The 8770-nt window shown below is 38.8% G+C and overlaps 1 pseudogene; it reads right to left on the bottom strand.

Moving 5' to 3' along the window:
• Window positions 1–7033: 7033 nt before the first annotated feature.
• The window catches only part of LOC112858737 (uncharacterized), a 70398-nt pseudogene continuing 68661 nt past the window's right edge, over window positions 7034–8770 (bottom strand).

The raw sequence follows: 8770 nt of genomic DNA, 5'->3' as shown, positions 1-8770 counted from the left end.
TTCAGTTTTGTATCTGTTGGGTTAGAGATTCCAAGAGATATCTACTAAGCAGCTAGCTCTACAAATCTGAAGTTCAGTGAGTGGAAGAATTACATATTGGGAGTGGTCAAGTATATATATATATATATATATATATATATATATATATATATGATAACTGAAGCCACGAAAGTGCCCAAGATTACCAAAGGAGGTTATAATGAGTCCAAAGAAAATATATTTGTATTAACAAGTCTCCCCAGCTGTGACCACACACTTGTAGGGAAAAGCCAGGCAACTATAGCCACTGTGAAGGTTCTAGGCATTTGCCTGCTATCCCATGTACTTTTCTAGCCCTTAAAACAAAAAGTTTATTAAACCATTGTAGTGGAGTAGAAAAACAAAAACTTACTTTCATAACAGAAATAATAATCTTAAATTTATTGAGTACATAGTTATCCCACAGATCATTCTGAGTGCTTTACACATAGTCACTCATCGAATCCTCATAATTTCTTTCAAAAAGTAAATACATTTTATAGATAAGTTATGCTAGGCTCAGGGGCACCTGGCTGGCTCAGTCAATGATGCATGCAACTCTTGATCTCAGGGTTGTGAGTTCGAGACCTGTGTTGGGCTTAGAGATTCCTTAAAATAAAATCTTTTAAAAAATTAAAAAAGGGGCACCTGGGTGGCTCAGTCAGTCAACCATCCAACATTGGCTCAGATCATGATCTCACAGTTCATGAGTTGTATCCCCACATTGGGATCTGTGCTGACAACTCAGAGCCTGGAACCTGCTTCGGATTCTGTGTCTCCCTCTCACTCTGTTCTTCCCCTGCTCATGCTCTGTCTCTTTTTCTCAAAAATAAATGTTAAAAAAAACAAAAACAAAAACAAAACAAAACTCAGGGGCACCTGAGTGGCTCAGTAGGTTAAGCCATCCAACTTCAGCTCAGGTCATGATCTCATGGTTTGTGGGTTTGAGCCCCGCATTGGGCTCTGTGCTGACAGCTCTGAGCCTGGAGCCTAATTCTGATTCTGTGTCTCCTTCTCTCTCTGCCCCTCCCCTGCTCGTGCTCTCGCTCACTTTCTCTGAAAAATAAATAAAAGCATTTTTAAAAAAAGGCTCAGAGAGATTAAGTAATTTGTCTATGGTCACACAGCTAGTTAATGATAGAGTCACGTGTTCTGGCTTCAGAGCTGACCCATTTAAACTCCCTTCCTCTACTACTTCTCCTATAGTAAAGTTTAGTTTAGGTCTAAACTGCATACTAATTTAGTGTGGTTTTAACTACCATTTGTAAGAAATCTGGTTTATTTCTTGAAGACTCAGATGACACTTTTTTTTTTTTAATTTTTTTTTTCAACGTTTATTTATTTTTGGAACAGAGAGAGACAGAGCATGAACGGGGGAGGGGCAGAGAGAGAGGGAGACACAGAATCGGAAACAGGCTCCAGGCTCCAAGCCATCAGCCCAGAGCCTGACGCGGGGCTCGAACTCACGGACCGCGAGATCGTGACCTGGCTGAAGTCGGACGCTTAACCGACTGCGCCACCCAGGCGCCCCTCAGATGACACTTTTATCTGTGCTGCCTTCACAAAACTTTCCAGGCTATACCCTCCCTTGCACCATGCACCACAGAGTTAGCCTACCCATGGGAGAAGAAAGCTGGAATATTTATATGTAAATTGTATTTATAAATTTCAAAATAATTGGCTAGGAGTTGTTTCTGGGGTGGGGAAGATTAATTCCCTGGAACTTCTGGCCAGCCTCGTGTGCAGGCAAAATGAACTCCAGTGGTCAAAGGAAGGCCTCAGGTAGTGAGATACAGGTGGGCTGTAGGTAGGACTGATATACTGAGAAACAGAAATGACTTAGGGTTTTATAGAGGGGACACAGTACTCATCTGCTAAAACGGCTGGTTTCTTGCTGGGACACCTGGGTGGCTCAGTCTGTTAAGTGTCTGACTTTAGCTCAGGTCATGATCTCACTGTTGATGGGTTCAAGCCCTGTATCGGGCTCTGGGCTGACAGGTCGGAGCCTGGAGCCTGCTTTGGATTCTGTGCCTCCCTCTCTTTCTGCCCCTCGCCCTGTTCGCGCCTCCCCACCCCCTCTCTCTCAAAAATAAGTAAAAACATTTAAAAATTTTTAAAAATAAGATAAAATGGCTGATTTATTGTGGAACAGTTTAGTTCTTATTTCTTGGCTACTTTGTCATTCATTCAATAAACAATTACAAATAATTATTAAACTAAATTATGTACCAGGCAGGTATAGATGACTAAAAAACAACATCTCATAAGTGCTAAGGAAAAGCATTTGCAGAGTTAACCACAAAAGGGGAATGGCAAAGTAAAAGATTTAGATGGTGCCAAACTAGATAATAATTCTATTAGTAATTAATAATTCACTTTGTTTGATAGATTTGACCCTTATGTGTTATAACTAAAGCAATGATACTGGTTTTCCTCCATGGGAAATCGATATAATTACTCAATAATACCTGATGCAAATACACTCACATTAATTTCTAATCCTTCAAATTACACATATATATTATGTGCAATCATTAGTAAGTATTTATTGAACATCTACTGTAAGCATAGTGATGCTTTAGACAGTACAGCCCAAACTTCTTTCGGATTTCTCTGCGGAGAGCAATTATGTCAGAAATTTCTCTGGGTGTGTATGTGTATACATACTGGTGACGAGGTCATTGGCAGCTTGGTCATGGAATCATAATGCAACGCAATTAGAAAACTTTAAAGTGAGGGGCTCCTAGGTGGCTCAGTCAGTTACACATCTTGATCCCAGTTCATGATCTCACCGTTCAGAGTTCGAGCCCCATGTTGGGCTCTGTGCTGACAGCTCGGAGCCTGGAGACTGTTTCACATTCTGTGTTTCCCTCTCTCTCTGCCCCTCCCCTGCTGGCCCTCCATCTGTCTCTCTTTCAAAAAGAAATAAACTTTAAAAACAAAATTAAAAATGAACTTTAAAAGGACAGAAAAAAAGAAAACTACTCTATGTCCAGACCCTAACATAATGTAAGATCTCTTGAGTTAGTTTAAGAAAAATTATAAAATACTTAGAACTGAATTAAAATGTTGCATCAAAATTTGTGAGGCACTGCTAAAATAGTACTGAGTAGACAATTTGTATATTTAAATATATTTATCAGAAAAAAAGAAGAGCTTAAAAGGAAAACAACTTAATCTAAACATTTAACTCAAAATTTTGAAAAAGACCAATAGAATAAACCCAAGGAAGATAAGAAGGAGATATTTAAAATAAGGGCAGAAATAAATGACAAAGATCATTGGAAAACAAAACCGAAAGGCTATTATTTGGAAATACTAATAAGATAGGCCTCTGTTAAAATTGATTGAAATAAAAAGAGGACATAAAAATAAGCATAGAAATAAAAATTCAAAAGTATATTCAAAAAATTGCATCATGAAAGTAGAGTTTGGGTCAGGAATGCATGGATGGTTCAGCACCAGAAAATCTATTATTGTTGTATAAAAAAAAACAAAAGGCAGTTTACACAAAAGACAGTTAAAAAGCATTTAAAATTTTTTTCTTTTATCTTAATTCCCATATAGTTAAAACATTTTTTTTAAATTAAAGGCAGAGAAAACTTTTAAATGCAAAATTTACTTATAATTTAAAATAATTTTGGAACTAGGAATAGAATGCTTCCTGAGCTTAGTAAAAGCTATATATACTCGAACTTACAACAGATTTTATACTTAGTCACATATCTATAGATCTGAGACAAGGATGCACATCATCACTACCACTAACCACTGCTTCACATAGTATAATAATTCTGACCAAATCTGTAAGAAAAGAAACAGAAGAAATGTAAGAATTTATAGGAGTGAAATAAATCTTTTCTTGTTGCAAATAATATGGTAGTCTACCTAGAATAACCAATAGAATTAATATGCCAGTTATTACAATCTATAAGATAATTTCATGACATTGACATAATGTAAAATTCCAAAATGAAGAGTATTCTTCTTCAATGACGAATTAGCTCAATATTAAAATAAAAAAAATAAAATAGCATTCACAATTGCTAGCAAACTATAAGATATCTGTGTATTAACAATAAATACATGGTATTTCATTTAAGAAATAATTAGGTATCTGTTAAAAGAAAACAAAAAAAAATCTGTCATGGAGAAAATCTCTTCTTTTAGACTTCAGAATGTAAACAGGTTAATTTTCTTCCCAAATACTCTTTAGATTCAGTGAAGTCTTAATTAAAATTCCAGCTGGGTATTTTGAGGAACTTCCTACATCATATTCTAAAATTTTCTTGGGAAAATTTCATGAAAAACTGCAATTTTGAACAAATAGAGCAAAAACGAAGACTTGTTTATAAAGACATATACAAAATAAATGTAAAACAGTGAGGTTTTATACAAAGTAAATGTAAAACAGTGAGGTTCTGGCATAAGCATGGACATGAGTATGAACAAATAGACTAGCGAGTTCAGAGATGACTAATCATGTGATAAAAACAGCACTATAAATTAGTAAGAAAAAAATGGACTGCTTAACAAATGTTGAAGAGAAAAGGGGTCCTCAAATGTGGAGAAAATTAAAATCAGATTACCTTACATCACAGTCAAAGGCAGATCCCACCAAAGATTAAATATCTAAACGTGAAATGCAACACTATCAAGTTAACACAAAATAATGCAGGAAAATACCCTTGTGAATTGAAGTCGGGGAAGGATTAAAGCAAAATCCTACAATTTAAAGACATGACAAGAAAAACTGTTTTTTGATTGTGTCAAACTTCAGAAGTTCTGTTAAAAGAAGAACATCATAGACAAATTCGACCGTTGACAGAATTGTAGAAGAAATGTACAATGTCTGAAACCAAAAAGGGATTATAATACACAAGTAATGACTAAAAATTAACAGGAAATTACAAGACCTTCAACGTAATGGGGGGAGAGGATATGAGCAAGGAATTCCCAGAATGTGAAACCTAAGTGACTAATAAGTATGGGATCTGGACTAGTGCTAGCCCATACGTTGCTTTGGTGAAAATTATCAAATGTCAGCCCTTTCTGAGGACTGCTCTAGTTCCCTACCAGGGCACGCAGAGCATGGCTTGGATCTCAGCTCCCACTCACATTCTAGCTTGGGCACTCTTCTGTACATAGTGTCCATTCAAACATCATGGCCCTGCATATAAAAGGATGCTCAAACTTACTAGAAATGACAGAAAAACACATCCAAACAATCAGATATCACTTTGTACCCGTCAGATTTGCAAAAATGGAGAGTTAATGTTGGCAGAAGCTTGCAGGTGTAGATAACCTTAGACATTACTGAGTGGAAGTTGGCCTGGAACTGTAATTATGGTGGTGCTTGATCAAGTTCAAGGTAAATACACCCCATTACCCAGGGTGACCATATCAGAGACACGGAGGCCCACAGAGGGACCTGCATGAGGATGTTCATTGTGGTGTTGTTTACGATGTGGAGAATTAGAGGCGATCTAAGTCTCCATTACTGGATTCCACAAAAGTCAAATGGGGCGAGAACAAACTCGAAAACATGGTTCAACCATTAGAAACAAAGTAGGCATACTCATAGTAATTTGAGTAGATTTAAAAAACATCTTTTTAATGTTTATTTATTTTTGAGAGAGAGAGAGTGACAGAGAGAGACAGAGTGTGAGGGGGGAAGGGAAAGAGAGAGAAGGAGACACAGAATCTGAAGCAGGCTCCAGGCTCCGAGCTGTCAGCACATAGCCTGAACTCGTGAACCGCAAGATCATGACCTGAAGTCCGACACTCAACCGACTGAGCCACCTGGGCACCCCTCAAATGTATTTTTTTAGATGTTAAGATTTTAAAAAATGGTGTTGAAGCAGGTTAAGACATAAACCAAGACAACTCCTATTTCCTTATGTTAATTAACACACATTTTACAAAGGTCACAAATTGCTTCAATTAAGTAACACTTACTTTAATTAAATATAAGAAGGTCACATAAAATACAAGGGTGAGGGAAGGGTGCTGGGAGCAGAGAGATGGCAGGGAAGGTATTGAGAATTAACTGAATCAAACAACGGGAAGTCTGAGAAAAGTGTTGAATTTAAACCTCTGCACCTGAGGTCAAAAAAACAAAAACAAAAACACGACAAGGAATAGCAAAAAAAAAAAATGTGCATAAAATGATGAGAAATAAATGAAGGTAATAAATATGAGGTTTACATTATAACTTATGGGTGTGGGGGAGGGTGTTGTAGACCAAATGGGAGGCCTCACTGAGGACATGTCATTTAGTCATTTAGAAGAGCAGTGAAAAGTGGGACACCTGGTAAATAAGACAAGAATTAATGTGGGAAGGTGGCCCCTGGAGGTGCTGTGATGGAAGAAAGTGAGGGTGGTAATTCTGGGCCAGATCCTTCAGGGGGGCGTTGGAGTTTAGATTCTTGTGTGAATCTATGAATCAGGGAGACCTATGGATTGACTTAAAAGCGGAAAGTCTCACGTTTTGATTAACATACCATATTGCTATGTGGAGAATGGAACAGAGAAGAACAGGGAAGAAGCAGAGAGATCAACATGAGCCAACACTTTCACTGGGGCGAAGGCCAGAGATAAAAAGGTAACTTGAGCTAGGGCGGTGGTCGTGACAGTGGAGAGAAGTAAGAAACTGTTGGAAGAACGCGAAAGACAGCCCGCAGGACAGAGAATTTGGGGAAAATAGTAACTCCAGTTAAGTGCCTAAATCTTATCAGTAAAAAAAATAGAATCATGGGTTTCTCCTGCTATCCAGAAATACAGCATTACCATAAAAACTTTCCTAACCCCAAATGGCGTAAACTGAAGAAGCAAGTAACATTCATTTATATGGGAAAAAAAATTTTGTGACTAAGACAGTTGAATGTGTGGTTTTCATATTTCACAATACAAATACAAGTTGCTTTTTTTTTTTTTTTTTTCTGTCCCACTACTTCCTTGCCAAAACTATTCTCTCTTTGATAGGAAGGGGGAGCAAGACTTCCCTGTCAGGGTGTTAGAAAACAGAGTCACAGCACCATGATCTCCTGGTGAAGTAAAATGGATTAAAGATGTTCCTGTCTCTCCTTATGTGTCTTGTTGAGTCATTCCCGGCAGAGTGGGCACCATCACGGGACCGGCGGGAGGTCACATCACTGGGATACCAGGAGTCATTGGCACATGGCCTCCCATAGGTGCCCCTCATTCCAGAAGCAGGGCCCCCTGGCATCATCACAGGAGAAGGAGGGCCCATCACTGGCATCACGGAAGGACTCCCCATGGGAGGTGCTGGTATCATACCAGGGTGAGGAGGACAGGGACACTGGGGGTGGTGGGCTCATTGCCCCTGCAGGAGGAAGAAGAGAGAAGGGAGTAGAAAGGATCTTTCCTTTTTGAAATGCTGTGGTTGTTTGGTCAGGTCAGACTCTGAGCCTACTCTTCCGTCTGTTTCTGGTAGTCGTTCACATTCTCTTTGTGTTTTCTACCACTTTGTGCGGTGTGCCTTTCTCACAGATGGAGAGACGTGGGTGAAGTATGTGATGCAGGGTCACAATAAAACTTAGGCCTGTTGCTCTGCAGGCTGCTGGCCACTCCATCCCATGCCTCCAGGAAATGGTGCACCAAATGGAAAAATGTGTGTTTCCCAGACCCCAAAAATCACCTCTCTTAAGCTTCTCTAATACCTTAGGACACATCTAACAGACGTACAAAATAAATCAAGATAAGCCCAGATGTTCACAGACACAGTTCAAAACTATGGCGGCTGGATGCTGAGATGCTGAGTGTAGTTGGGGGAAGGAGCTTAGTGGGGCCGCTCTCACTGCCCAGGATGTGCTCTGCCTCTACAATGTGGCTCATTACAAAACAAATGATGACTGCTACTTTTCCTTTTTGCCTTTATCTCTAACAGGGAAAATCCTTCCCAGCTTTCTCTCAGAGTAAACAGGTAGGTCTTTCTAATAGCAAAGTGATATAAATCAAACTTTTGGAAAGCAGGGGATACCCATACGCAGTTATTAGAGAGAAAATGCAGTATCTCTATTGTTCCAATCCTTAAGGGTTGACTTTGCTGAATGCAAGTAAGGAATCCCTGAAAACTGTCCAACAATAGACGCTGCCACTGAATTTCTGGATCTCAGTCTAGGAAATCATTTAAGCTAAAACTGTGTCTGAATCTGTGGCGGTAGAGAAAAGGGAACAGTAGTGAAATCTGGGTAGTGTGCAGAAGTTGGACTAAGTGACCATTATGGTCTCTTTCAATGTTAAGTGGCATTCATTCTATGAGAAAAGCAGAAATCTAGATAGGAGGAGACAGTGATTGAAACCCCAAACCTCTAGCCATTCTAGTTTGCTGATTTTTTTTTTTTTTTTTTTTTTTTTTATGCTGTGGGTCTAACTATAGGATCCTCTGGGATCACAAAATCCTTTGAACATAAATGAAACTGTTCCCCACTCATTTATACTTGGTTTGTGGTTTCCAATTACAGGGGCCCCACAGATTCCTGGAAGCCCATTCATTAACCACCGAAGAGGAAGAGTCTGTGGGCCAGGATTAAGAAACTCTGGATTAACAGGTCCTATGTGCCTTGATTTTTCTTTTTCTTTTTCTTTTTTTTTCTTTTTTTTAAACCCTTCAAGGTACTCAAAGCTTGTTTAGTAGTCTCAAAGGCTAAACCCCAGTTCTATTTGTATGCAAATAACAACTCCCTTCATCCTATCCCTAGCCCTCCTGCTAAATTACAAGAATATTTGG

This window comes from Puma concolor, chromosome B1, assembly GCF_028749965.1.
Source record: "Puma concolor isolate L17-30 chromosome B1, mPumCon1.1.hap2, whole genome shotgun sequence".
Lineage (NCBI taxonomy): Eukaryota > Metazoa > Chordata > Mammalia > Carnivora > Felidae > Puma > Puma concolor.
The sequence above is the reverse complement of the archived record's forward strand: the minus strand, read 5'-3'. Positions and strand labels throughout refer to the sequence as shown.